At 35.0% G+C, this 14,127-nt stretch overlaps 1 protein-coding gene across 2 annotated transcripts in view; it reads left to right on the plus strand.

Moving 5' to 3' along the window:
- Positions 1 to 850: 850 nt before the first annotated feature.
- LOC134654125 (neuropeptide CCHamide-2 receptor-like) overlaps positions 851 to 14,127 on the plus strand; it is a 115,413-nt gene continuing 102,136 nt past the window's right edge. The window contains exon 1 of one of the 2 annotated variants that reach the window (XM_063509569.1): positions 851 to 952. The gene's annotated coding sequence lies outside the window, so the exon portion shown is untranslated. The remainder of the gene's footprint in view (positions 953 to 14,127) is intronic. The other variant, XM_063509567.1, reaches the window with a different exon arrangement.

Genomic DNA, 14,127 nt, shown 5'->3' on the forward strand with positions numbered 1-14,127 from the left:
GAAGACAATTGTTTACGACTTACTGGGATGTCCAATCATTCAATTAATAAGGATAGGATATGTCTGTGTGTCCAAGAGATGTTCAAATAATGGAACTAATTGAATTCTTTCTTTTATCAGAATATTAGAGCATGGGTATGGTTCATTTTTCCGTGTTTTTAAAGCAGATCGCTTAGCAAATGCCATTTAATCGCCGTCGCTTTATGAAAATCAAATATCACTGCTGCCTTGTAGTCTGTCGCGCCGCCATCGCTTACCAGTGCGGCCCCGACCTTAGATGATTCTAATCAATGTAAAGACAGACTTTACCTCGTGTATCAGAAAGTTCTCACAAAAGGTTATTTAGATTTTGGGGTTCAACAACATTTTTAGACGGATTCTTCCTCATTCACCTTGATTATTCTAGAAAAATTCCAATGAAACGGAACGTGCACAACAATCAGTCAATCAAGTGTTCTCATTTCACGCCACGACAGAATGGCGTTACAATGAAAGCCTTTCGGGTTTTCTTGCCTCAGCTTATCCCGAACCATGCGCATATTCCCGCCGCCAACGTTACACTCCAGTCCAGTCCATTCTGTGAGACTCGGCGCCGAGGTCGCCTCTACGGGTACGCGCGAACATGCAAACTTTGAACGCAACAATTTGAACTTGGAACATTCTGTTCGAATTGCTCTAACGATTTAATTTGTAAACTGCCAGTCTTCGTCTTAAATGGCAAATGGTTTGATGACTTTTAAATGTGGTAGTGATTTAAAAGTTTGACAAAAGTTTGTCTAGTTACGTAAATATTTTAATAGGATAAGAAAGTAGTTTAGAATAATATTAATATTATTCTCAACTGTTAACAGTTTGAGCTGATGTTATTGTTGGACGTAAGTGCGTAAAGTGGCCGACTAAATAAAGATATGTGGAAAGTTTGGATATCTGCTACCGCATGACGCCAGTTCCGGTGAGTTTATTTTAAAATTATTATGATTAAATGTTGTTTATTTTTCTTTTATACAGAAAGTTACGGATAAAACTTTTTAATAGCTTCTACTACATATGTGTACAATGAGAGTACCTAGTTTTTTTTAAATTAATCTTCATAATTACAGCGAAACAAATCAAATTATTAACTAACGCTTAAGTATGTTGCTTATGTCCATGGGCGACGATGACCGCTTCCCATCAGGCGGCTCGTCTGCTCGTTTGCTGACTATCACATTAAAAAAAAACGAAAGAATTTTGATTTGTGTTATTATTGTTTGGTCACTTTTTCTTTCGTAGGTATATGTCGTATATTTCAGTCTATAATTTTTCATGATCTTTTAGGGATAAGTACATGCATATTATAAATTGTCTTATGTGTAAGCAAGTAAGTACATATACTTATTTATATAAGTACAATAAATGTAATTATGTTATCTAATCGCGGTCAAAAAGCGGGTGCAATGGCAGCTGCAACTTGTTTTAGTTTTAAACGAGGAAGTTACGGGCGGCATCGATCGAAGACCGAAAACGGTTTTAGTATAACGTTTCGGCAGGTCGGCAAAATTTTATAATATACCTAATATACCTAAATAATCACACCGAGCCTCTATTCATAACTGAGACTCATATATAAAATTGGCATTACTATTTAAAATATTATTAAATAAATACAAAAACATAATATGAATTATATATAATTAGGATGCTTACTTATAAGTAAAAACAACTAGAGATAATGTTGATTCAAGAGTATCCCAGTGAGGCAGCGACTGAATGAATGCTAGTTATTTTTGTATTGCCAGAATTAATTGCTTTAGCTCACTGAATAAAAATGCAATAGGTACTTGCACATGAAAGGTCAATAACGTTGTGTACGTGTGAAACAGCTGGAATGTAACAGTTTATAGTTCGTTTTTTTTAGCATTAGAAAGAACATGAAAGAAGGTAAGCGATTTTGACATGTCTTTTAATTGAAAAACACTTTTTAAAAATCAATAACTATTACTTATGAAAGCAGAAGACTATAAAAGATCGTATTAGATTCATAATTGTTACATATTTACCGTGACTTATTTTTAAAATGTGTTTTTCAATTAAAAGACACATCAAGATTGTTTACCTTATTTCTAATGCTAAAAAAACGAAGTATAGTAAGATATGTTAGATCATTTCGAGTCTTGGAAAGTGCCTGTAGGTGGGTGGCAGTGACATAAGACAGGGCAGGCGGAAAGCCACGGAGAGACGTGGTGGAAAATTTCTAGTTACCTACTTACTTAATTACCTGACTCGATATGTGTATGATTAATTATGTATTACCGATTACATATGCATCTTGAATTATTTAACACATTCACTACCAATGTTCTCATAGCGCTACGCTCGTAACCGTTCGCAGCGTTTTCCCGCTTTGTAGAGGAAAGCGACTACGAATAGAGAACTCGCCGAGCGGGTTCCCGGCACTCATTTGTGTATTTAAAAAAGCTGTAGAAGTTATTATTTAGCTGATTGGAAGAAACTGAAAAGATTTAGTAGGCTGTGAAAACAAATATTGTTGGACATATTTTATTTGAGGAATATTCAAAACGCACATTCTAAGTTTATAAATGCAAATGCATTTTGTGAATATATGACCTACACCTTTACACCCAAAGAATGATAAGAATCGTGAATCTTCAATTTGATTGAACTTTATTGCTACTTACTGGAAAATTTTATGTCAAAGAAACCTTCACGATCCTTCCAAGGCAATATTTATTGTATCTTTTAAGTTCAACTATGCAATATGTTGCGATTCATTTTTCTCGTTCAATGTAGGCATTAAGAACATAGTGTGTAAAGAATTGTGCTCATGAAATAGTTATTTTCGATACAAGTGCGAAAAAGAGGAAATTCGAAACGAGTGGCGATAAATTGCGAATTACCTATTCGCACGTGTATCGAATAACGTTTTACAGTACATTATGGCACTTTAAAGTTTCGACATATGCACGAAAAGTGCTATTTTACGCACTAGTGCGGAAAAGTAGCCCCATATGTACTGTAAAAATATTTTACTGTAAAACGTTGTTCGATACACGTGCGAATAGGTAATTCGCAACTCATGTCGATTTAAAACACTCCCTTCGGTCGTGTTTTAATTTATCGCCACTCGTTTCGAATTTCCTCTTTTTCGCACTTGTATCGAAAATAACTATTTATCTACATATCTGTACACGTTATTAAGAAAGACATTTTCTACCGTACTAATATTCAATTTAAAACATATTTGGATTTGGATACATCCAGATTATAGTATTGTATTAAAAAAACATGTAAGGTACCATTTTTTTAAGACTTTTAATACATTTAATTCTCATAAGAAATACTCGTATTACTTGTTGTTAGAAAATGATTTTGTTAAATTCTATTATGGTTTCGTATTGATATCAAATAATCCTTTTAGAAGAGACGGTCGAATCCCGTTTTTGTTAGGCTTCTGCTCTTTGCAATTAGTTAATGGTTTCTACTACGAGTACAATATGAAATATATATAGATGTAGCTATAAATATCTGCACAGTTTTCATTTAAACGAAGAGGTATTCATATTTTTGACAATGGCCGTTACGTTTTGTAACGGAGATAAAAAGATGCAGCAAAGGGGAGGACAGTCATTTTAAAATGTAGGTACACTAGGTACAAATACGTTAATTTGAAAAGTATTTTATTTATTGTCTGCTAATAAAGGAGGGCAATTTTTTTATGACTATATAGTAGTAGTAGTACCTATATTATACGGCCACGACTATCTGAGCGCAGCTCAATTATGGAAGTAACATCGGGTGTAAATGTCGGGTCTAAATATAGTTATATTCAATTAATGTAAACGTATAAAATTTTCAATAATATTTACTTGGCAACTAGGTAATTCAATTCGTCATAAATTTTTACGGATATTAAATTTGAGGTAAATATGGTTATTTATGCGTATTCTCATATTTCCCCATTTAGCTGCGTATTTAATTTCAGTGTGTTCGAAACCTTATTAAAATAACCGTGATAGTTTTAATTTCAACTGAAGATTGAATGCAGATGCATACCTAATAATGAGAGCTTTCTGGTATCTCTCACCCATCAAGTTACTTCCATAAATAGACGTTGTTGAAGTAAGAGACTAATAGGCCAATTCGAGCGTACACTGAAATAATTATATTTGGATCATATTATTTAGGTAGTTATCGTGTGTCTCGCCCGCGTTAATACATGTACAGACAAGTACGAGCGAAAAGCATGATAACTGAATAATATCAATTAGATGTTATTCTAATGTCAGTGTATGTTCGAATTGGCCTGTTACACTAACACGCTATGTAAATTAAGGCCGAGAGAAGTAATAATTATGAAGTGGGAAGTAAGGACTTAGGTACTCCCTTATTCATAATTTTCATAAACGCGCTTCAAACCTCATTTAGCTAATAATCGTTTGCCCTTATCTGTAATTTTGACATTAGGTTTCGTCTAAAATGTATGTAATACCTGTGTAAATATTGAAAAAGGATAAAACATAATTTAACTAAATCAGGCCCGTCAAATATTTAATGACTAGCTTTTGCCCGCGACTTTGTCTGCGTGGAGTTAGTAATTTGGGCAGCTTATTTTTACCGAATCTGCTTTTTATCGATTTCCCATACAAATGTCCACCCCCCCCCTTTTGACCCCCCTAAATGGTGATTTCTGGGATAAAAACTACCCTATGTCCTTCCCCGGGATTAAAACTATCTCCATACTACACTATCTACAACTAAATCGGTTCAGCGGTTTAAGCGTGAAGAGGTAACAGACAGACAGACAGATACATTTTCGCATTTATAATATTAGTATGGATTACTTAATACTCGTATTTAAGAAGAATTTTGTAGTCAGCAGTGAAACACATAAATCGTAGTGATTATTGAGGTGACATTCGGATGGCAGCTGCAGAATTACTGTTACCACATTACTGCTGCGACGTTGAATCAGGTGCTGTCATTGTCAATCCCATGATAAAATGAGTGACATTCTAAACCGCATTAAGTACTGTCCCGATTAGAACGATCAATCCGTCACTCACTCAATCAAGGAAATTGATAGCGACAGCGCACGCGTCATAGCCGCAGTAGTTATTCCGCAACAGTAATGCAGCTTCAGTTTCGATCAGAATATCACCTTTAGACATACGCTGGGTGAGAATACGTTTGTGCCATACGCCACTTACATTGGTTTACAGAAGAGCGAAAAGAAGCAAAAAAAATAATTTCTCGAAAAGTTTTACATATGTTTACTATTTATAAACAAATGTACTGTTATGTACTAAACAAATATTGTGAATATAGTGGTAATCATGAAATAAAAGCACTTTTATTATTGCGTTTTTGATGAGTAGGTAAATGTTAAACGTACAATGTATGATATTGATATGACACAAAAGGATATGTCACATTTTTGTGATAATTTTCTGTTAACAGAGTGTAATTATCCTATAGTAAAATGGCACAACATTTTTGAAAAATATGTTTTTTCAAAAACCGATTAGTGTCAATTATAGCATATTTCTTGTTATTTTAGAAATAATTAAAAAACGATTTTGCTCAAAAATGGATATGGCACAAACCTATGGTATTCTCAGCCGGCGATTATTACGATCGTGCTTATGTCATGATCATTCGTTATTTTTTGACGCGCGTTATTTCGATATGTACAATGTGGTTATAGATAAGTTAATTATTACAGGTGTTAATTAAACTTCAGCGGTTTCGAGCCATAGACTAGGAATACCCTAGACGGAGTTTAGAGCAATTATTTCATGAAACCGATGCTACGAAAAATACTGGGGTGCGGGGGACGAGGTGAGCGAGTCCCGTGCCGTGATTGGTCCGTTCAAAGACACGGACGTCACACAAAGACACTTTGACTCGAAAATGGAGTACCACTACCGTATATTTGTGGCAGAGGGGGTAGCGCTACTATGCTCAGTCTGGAGGATGTCTTGTCTGTGTTTCGAGCTAAATTATAAATAGGAGCTATAAAATACTTATAGTCGGACCAAGCTAACTCTGCACCGAATGTAATTTTGAACAAAAAGTGGAAGTACCATTATAACGTCATATTCACATATGAAACAAAACAAACAATAATTTATTCGCAGAAAAGGGTAAAGATTACATATTGTGTTAGTGTAATAAATATGTTTCACCTTTTCCGACCGTTTTAAACAGTATGCAAATTTTACAATTACAAAGGATATTTTAGCATTTAAATTCTACATACAAAATAAATTAAGGCGAGGTATGCCCGAGGAAAACTTTCAGATTCTGTCAAATTACCTCAAAAACTTAAATATACAAATAATTTAAAAGGCTTTGTTTAAGGTGTATTCGGGTATTTCCGAATGAACGAATAGTGGCGTATAATTCCGACTCTTACTACAACGGAATATGAGTGATTTTACAATGATTTTCGGGATTACCCGATTTCCGGAATTACCCGAATAAACCTTAATTCATTTCGACCGTGGAAAGCTATAATCGATGCTAAAAGTATATACCTATATAAAATCGCACGTCTCGGGAAGAAGCTTGTTAAAATGCAGGGTTAAAATTTTAACCACCAGCCATACCCTGCGTAGTGACTTTATAGGTCATACTGAACAATTCAACTTATTATTATTATTACGCTGCACAAACTTCTTCAATGATAATTTTAACTTGTAGTACGCGCTTTATCATGTAGCCTGTTCCATGAATGTTACAGAGAGGCAAAGCCAAAATTAAAAATATGTATCTGATTTATGAACGTAACTCCTACGTTGAACGGTTCCCGCGCTGTCAGCTGTCAAATGTCATTGTGTTTATTCATGTTAGCCTAGACCATTAGGGCTTAATAAAATATAACTTTTTTACAGAAAATAATAGTAAATATATATTAAATATGTGAAAAAATAAAATATTAGTGTACGACAGTCCGACCAATTACAAAATTGGAAGAAAATACAAGAAGATTGAAGAAGAAAATGCTACTTTCGCGACCAAGGTCAAAGGCGGCGTCGTTTCGTGGATAGCATGACTATCCACCCGGACATGTTGCATACCAAAATAAGAATCTAGCAGGCCATGGACGTAGGTACCTACTTTTTATTTTAGGTCTGCATCATCATCTCCATCTCCGCCAGCGGCGTAGAGAAAAAAGCGATTTTCGCGTGGCGTTTAAAAGCAATCTGTGCCCTCCTCGCTCGCCAGCGACCGAATGTTAATTCATATCTAAAATTCCGAAAGCGAAATAAACGCAAAGTAAGAAATACAGTGGACCAATATCAAGTGCTTATTTGTTCATGATTTTCGACGTTTGTGCTACCTCTATTCTAGCTAGGTGTATATCTGTCCGCTAACTGCACATGGTGACTGAGCTGTGCACTGCATTCTGGAGCACTATTCTAGGTGCATCTGTCTGCTAACTGCACACGGTGGTTGTGCTGTGCACTGTGCAATCTGGAGCACTATTCTAGGTGCATCTGTCTGCTAACCGCACACGGTGGTTGTGCTGTGCACTGTGCATTCTGGAGCACTATTCTAGGTGCATCTGTCTGCTAACTGCACACGGTGGTTGTGCTGTGCACTGTGCATTCTGGGCCACTATTATAGGTGTGTCTGTCTGCTAACTGCACATGGTGACTGAGCTGTGCACTGCATTCTGGAGCACTATTCTAGGTGCATCTGTTTGCAAAATGGCTATACTAAGCTTTTTGGAGTACTAACCTAGGTATCTCTGATGATATTTGGACTTGGCAATCTTTCACATACTAATACCAGGTGCATTCAATGCCAGTATATTTGGGACATTGTGGTGTTGTCACTTATTCCTTACTAACAGCACTGAGATATGGCTCATATCCTATCTGCCAATGGCAGTGGACTTAAGGCCACAAGTCTTGCTAGAACTGGGTTTTGTGGCCCCATGAGTTAATCAATGTGGTATGCAAAATTAGGCCGTCTCTTGATATGTACTCATCTTCAAGTAGGTGAATTAAAAGATTTATTCTTATTTCAGCACGGAGGCACCAGAAATTTGGATATGGAAAAATCCTAATAGGACAACCTCGTTGTTTGTTTTCAGATGTATAATTAAGAACATTACAAAACCAGTATGACCCAAACAAGATTATGCAAAAATAATCTGCGCTGTAAAATTTTATTGGTGCTTTGAAGATGAGCCCAGCGACTTGAACCGTAGCTGGTGAGATGCTTGTCGGTGAGGAACAAGGCTAAGTATTTGTTTGCCAACTGTGATGATTTAGCTCTCAATCAATTTTGTGCTGCAACCGGCTGTCGCTTTTAAGTGACTTGACTTTCTTTTGTGTGATTATTATCACTGAGAATCTTCGCTAAAGCAGCGGTCCTGTAAATACTAAAGCACAATAAATGGCATTAGAGATTACTTTACAACATGCTGTCGACAAGTGATATTATAAGAAAATCTAGCAGATAAACTAATGGCTTACGGCCTGGTACTTCAACTTCAAGGGCTCAATTATCAATCATATTTTCCAATGTATGTTTTGCTGTTACTTGTATTTGTTTCATATGATAAAGTATTCATTTAACATTACAACATACAAAAACCCTGGTCAAAAGCAGCGATAAGGAGGCGGAGCAACATTTTCCTCTCTGCAGTCAGTGGTCGCACTCAAGTGACATTACAACAGCCTGTGTTCATTTAGAACAAATTCTCAAAAGCTGTGGTTCATTTAAATACACTTCTTTAATTGCAGTGACATCATATTTACAAGGATTTTGTCATACAAAATTAAATTTTTTGTCTGTGCCAACAGATATTCCGAAATATGATCAACTCTGTGAAATTGATAGTCAAATACTAGAAAACTATATACTGTGTGTATATGCCTATGATGTTCTTATAAAATAATGTACACCTTATACAGTTTAATATTGACTTTAATATTTTCTCTACCAAATCCTAAGAGAAATAAATACAGATACCTATATATTTAAGAAGTAAATATATTGCAACTAAGCAGTTTAAGTCAACAGGGATTTGGAACTGTTATGAAACTAATTAAGTAATGACATAAGTCCTTTTATTAGACAATTAGACTAGGTGTCGATGTGTGTTAGACCTTTCATGAAGTATCTAAGATCTAGAGGTCACATAATGAGCAATTGTTCAGATTATATATCTATTGTTGAAGCTCATTATTAAAAATGTTTTTTATACTATGTAGGTGCATACATATACAAGATACACTTAATTAGTCTTGATACCATTACCTATATGGAGCTATAATCAAATGAAACTAGATCCTTAGTACTTACCTCAGAAAGCTGGGTAATACTAGAATTATTTCTTTAGCCAATAAGGACAAATACAAACTCAAACAACAGATAAAGTCCTTATTAGTTTTAATGAACTTTGCTCATATAAATGGGTTGTTGTACCTATAGCTACAAGTTTGGCTAATGAATATGGTTATGTGTGTATTTAAAGAGCTGAATAGATAAAAGTATCTATACTGAATTTCGTATATTTTAAAGAAATACAATGCCAATATATCACCTAATGTGACATAATTTGGTGGCTAATTAAAATAAAGGGTTATAAATATATATTTTTTGCAGATATTTAAGTACTTACAGTAATACACCCGTGTGGAAATTATTAAATGAGCCTAATAGAATGCATTAGGTACATTAATTTTGTTCAGCTTATTATGGTGGTCTTGTTTATATTTAAAGACCCTCTTTTCCGGTTTACTACACTGAGATACATCTGAGAGAAGACAACACAGCTATCGCAATTATTTATAAACCGGTAAAATGAAATACAGTATTTTTATGTCTAGGAACGTTAGCAGTGGTGTGAAAAGAGACATTACAATATTCTACTTAAATGCTATATGTGCTTTAAGTGTCATAAGCTGATTGAGAGAAAATAATGTAAGATTTCAGATTTAACGAAAATTAAATTTGAAATTTCTTACAACATTTTGGAAATCCATATACCTACCGAGTTATTGGTTATTATACAAACATCCTGGTGAAGTAACCCAGATGTTTTTTCTACATAAGTAGATGCTTTTGCAAAAAATATTTTATCTATGTTTTCCTTCCAACTGAAACGAAATCTAAGGTATTAAAATTTAGGGAAAGTAGAAGGCATCAAGGCTCGGTCATTGTAACTACTCAGTTTACAAAATATTTATATGCATATGTACATATAATTGTATGGATTTGAGCCCCAGCTCTCATTTATAAAACATATTTTATTAACTGGTTTCAAGTTTCAACAGCGTATTATCCTGGTTACCCCAGTGTTATCCAGGAAGTGCCACCAGCCATCACTGAAGGAGAAGAGGAAGAGGAGAAACGAGTACAGTACGGTGTAATCCCTTGCGCCCAACACCGTCAAGCACACACACACTTTAAATTATGGTGTATGTTATGTAAAAATTAATTACATTAATTATTTTATGGCATCTGTTTCAGAAGTGCTTGCCGTTTTAATAGCATTACTTATGTAATGAGGGAGCTAGGTATAGATGTGTAAATAATAATAATTGTAAATCTGCTCTTGTGCTTTTATTGGGGAATAGGCTCTCCTCAAATGATAGCATTGAACACTTTATGAAGAACGTTTTTTCGATTACACCAAACTCAACCATAAAGTGTGTCCTAGTACCCTTAATCGGTCTTAAATTATTTACTAACAATGTCACCAACTAATGAAAATCATTCATTACAGGATTAAGAAAAAGTAAAAAATTACTTTAACACTTTTATTAGCTGTTGTGATTGTACACAACGTGCAAACCCTGTCCTTGATAAAATATCAAACTTTAACTGTTATTCTGATTGATAAATTTCAGCAACCCTTGCTATCCATAGCATTAATTTTTCAGGGAAAACACTAATTTTAAATTGAATGAGGTGTAAAACATTGATTACCTGTATATAAATAACGAACAATAATATTCGTGATGGTAGTTATTAACTTGTTAGTGATTATTTATTGCCCTCAAAATCATGAAAAAAATCACTTCCCAAACGATTTGTAGAGGGAAACCTGTTATGTGTTGTGTCAACCGTAAATCGTTTAGGAGTTATTGGTGGAAGAAAAACATCAAGGTGGAGTGATTCTTGTAATGATTTTTCTCAATTTCGTAATCATGGTTCCATCCAATAATTTTGGTAAATCCTTACTATGATAATAATGATAAATGAGAAAATAAGTGTTACTTAAAGGTGTAACCAGCAACACACTGCCAAGAGTTGCTTATAGTTGTTGTATTCGCCAATAATTGCATCTCATGCTATCCTTTGATTTCTTTGATATTCCTATAATAATTAGGTTTTATGTGGTACTTGGTGGTATAAATGAAAATACTTAAGTACCTATTAATAAATAATAATATAAAAAATAATAATTCAGCCCTTATACGTCCCACTGCTGGGCACAGGCCTCCTCTCATTTGCGAGAGGGCTCGGGCTATAGTCCCCACGCTAGCCCAATGCGGATTGGGGACTTCACATACACCTTTGAATTTCTTCGCAGATGTGTGCTATTAATAAATAAGGATCAAATTATTTTTGTTTCAACTATCTATAGGTACTATACGATAGACAGTTTGATGAAATGATATCACTAGATCTCTAAATAATGTTGTAAACTAAATATACCTACATATATTCTGAAATCAGTTAATGATAACTAAAAAGGTACCTAATTTAAAATGAAATAATAAATCATTGTTAATCATTAATCAATGATTTCATTGTTCCCATACAAAGCCAAATCAAACTTTGAATACTTATCTCTAAACATCTACAAGTTAAAATTATCATTGAAGAAGTTTGTGCAGCGTAATAATAATTGGAAATTAAACGAACTTACCTGTAAGTGAAGTTCATTTCAATTATATTAGCTGCACAAACTTCGAAATGATAACCCATCCCACCCAGTACCCACGTTGTCCTGAGACAACCAGGGATTCGTGTACCTACCTATAATCCCTGTCAAAGTTATGGTAATATTGGCTTTGCTGAATTGGGGGCCAAGTTATTCCATCAATTGGCATATTCACTGCCAGCGTTAGCTACAAGCATAGCGGATACCATATGGTTTTTCCGCTTTGTAGCGATAAGTACCTAAGAATAGAGAACCCTAGCGGGCTACTGGCAGTGAAAGTGTTATGTCTTGGCTTGTTACTCTAAACTAAATGACATTTGACAGCTGACAGCGCGGGAACCGTTCAACGTAGGAGTTACGTTCATAAATCAGATACATATTTTTAATTTTGGCTTTGCCTCTCTGTAACATTCATGGAACAGGCTACATGATAAAGCGCGTACTACAAGTTAAAATTATCATTTCGAAGTTTGTGCAGCTAATATAATTGAAATGAACTTCACTTACAGGTAAGTTCGTTTAATTTCCAATTATAGGACCAAAGCCGAAAAAAATTTGGTTGTTTGTTTGTTTCGGCTGATATGATGCCGCGGATTTCTATGGGACAGCCACATTTTCCATTCGGCATTCGAAAACAGCGATTTCGGCATTGGTCCATAATAAAACTTGTTCAGTATGACCTATATAGTCAGTACGCCGAGTATGGTGGTTAACATTTCAACCTGTATCGTATACCTTTAAACGAGCAATTCTTGTATATTTATTTATATGTATAGGTATACCTATATTTTGAGGATTTCGGAAACGGCTCTAACGATTTCGATGATGTTTGCTATTTGGGGGTTTTAGGGGGCGAAAAGTCGATCTAGCTAAAGTCTATTTTTGTATTCGGTAGACTAAAATGACATTTCATAGCATGAAAGATGTTCATACTATGAAATGTCATTTTAGTCTACCGAATAAAAAAATAGACTTTAGGCCTTATATCTGGGAAAACGCGTATTTTTGAGATTTTTATGTTTTCCGAGCTAAGCTCGGTCCCCCAGATATTCATTAAAATGTATAATACCTATTAATTAAACTGGCTTGCAATGTTATACACACGAAAATACCATGACCTAAATTACGTTAATACGCGTGATTTTTCTTTCTTGTGCAATAAAAAAGGGCGATAATTCAGTGAGCCACATTAGCAGCAGGGTTTTTCCAAATTAATGTAATAGAATTTGTCAATGTCTGGTCCTTGGAACACTTTGAGACATAAATTGTCGCAATACACCCGTACTAGTAACGATACACGACTAATTGGAACTTGGATATAGGCGTAAGAGTCACACGAATCTAGCCGCCGTCATACAATCGCACTTACGATCTCATTTTATAACGACATTCTGAAATATAGTTGGTGGTTGGTGGTTGGAAACATCGTGAGGAAACCGGACTAATCCCAATAAGGCCTAGTTTACCCTCTGGGTTGGAAGGTCAGATGGCAGTCGCTTTCGTAAAAACTAGTGCCTACGCCAATTCCTGGGATTAGTTGCCAAGCGGACCCCAGGCTCCCATGAGCCGTGGCAAAATGCCGGGACAACGCGAGGAAGATGATTCTGAAATATAGTTGGTCAAATCAATTTGTCAGTCAGTGAGAACCAGGAAAACTATATACTCTATACTCATCCTTTTCTTTTGGGTACTAGTAGTGTAAGACAAAGATAGTATGATTCTCTCTGTCTATGTTTGAAATGAGACAGTCCTTTGAAAAACTATTATAACATGAAATTTGGCATGAACATTTACGTAACATACATCTATGTTTGATTAGATTCAAGTAGAAGTTTTGTATTTAGCACTTCTTGCTATTTAAGCAGGTCCTTTTAAAAGGAGAGCGTCATTTTGGGCATGTGACTCTTATGTCGGTCAGACATTGGGTAAGAATTCCGGATACGCAAACGTAAACGACGATTAGAAAATTGCACAATGAATAGGTACCCAATGTCAAAAGTGACATTTCTTCAACGAAACACGTCACTTTTGACACTGAAAAATCAGTGTCGTACTACTGTGACATCTTATAAGCACTGTTCGAATTGGGTTCGAATGTTACTCTCTGTAATTTAAAATTAATGTTTATTGTCAATTATGATTTATTTTTGTTCGTTTTCTAACTTATTAAGGTGTGCTATGTTGCTTTTTGGTGATTTTATGAGTAACACTTAAATTAA

Source organism: Cydia amplana, chromosome 14, assembly GCF_948474715.1.
Source record: "Cydia amplana chromosome 14, ilCydAmpl1.1, whole genome shotgun sequence".
Classification (NCBI taxonomy): domain Eukaryota; kingdom Metazoa; phylum Arthropoda; class Insecta; order Lepidoptera; family Tortricidae; genus Cydia; species Cydia amplana.